Source organism: Monopterus albus, unplaced genomic scaffold (genome assembly GCF_001952655.1).
Source record: "Monopterus albus unplaced genomic scaffold, M_albus_1.0 scaffold41.1, whole genome shotgun sequence".
In the NCBI taxonomy this organism is placed as follows: Eukaryota; Metazoa; Chordata; class Actinopteri; order Synbranchiformes; family Synbranchidae; genus Monopterus; species Monopterus albus.
This window is the reverse complement of record NW_018127921.1, coordinates 3,377,450-3,377,921: the sequence shown is the minus strand read 5'-3', so window position 1 is coordinate 3,377,921 and position 472 is coordinate 3,377,450. Positions and strand designations below refer to the sequence as shown.

The following is a 472-nucleotide window of genomic DNA, read 5'->3' as shown; positions in this document are numbered from 1 at the left end:
TCATGCCAGTAGGCTGTCCCCTTGTCCATTAATAATGAATACTCTACAGGATGATAAATTTTCCATCTTTTTTGGTTGTCATGCTTGTTTAATAAGCACTTTTGGTCCACTCCATTGTTTTCCCCAGTAAATTGCATGCATGTCTTGCTCATGCTGTGTGAGTTTGTGTGTGTGCAAGCACTTTTGTAGCAGTACATAGTATACAGGTGCATCTCAATAAATTAGAATATCGTGGAAAAGTCCATTAATTTCAGTAATTCAACTCAAATAGTGAAACTCATGTATTATATAAATTCAGTACACACAGACTGAAGTAGTTTAAGCCGCTGGGTCTTTTAATTGTGATGATTTTGCTCACCTTTAACAAAAACCCACCAATTCACTATCACAATAAATTAGAATACCTCATAAGACCTATAAAAAAACATTTTTAGTGAATTGTTGGCCTTCTGGAAAGTATGTTCATTTACTG

At 34.7% G+C, this 472-nt stretch overlaps 1 protein-coding gene across 6 annotated transcripts in view; it reads left to right on the top strand.

Moving 5' to 3' along the window:
- Positions 1 to 472, top strand: part of cacna1c (calcium channel, voltage-dependent, L type, alpha 1C subunit) — a 264,475-nt gene that overhangs the window by 60,955 nt on the left and 203,048 nt on the right. The gene's annotated exons all lie outside the window — the stretch shown is intronic.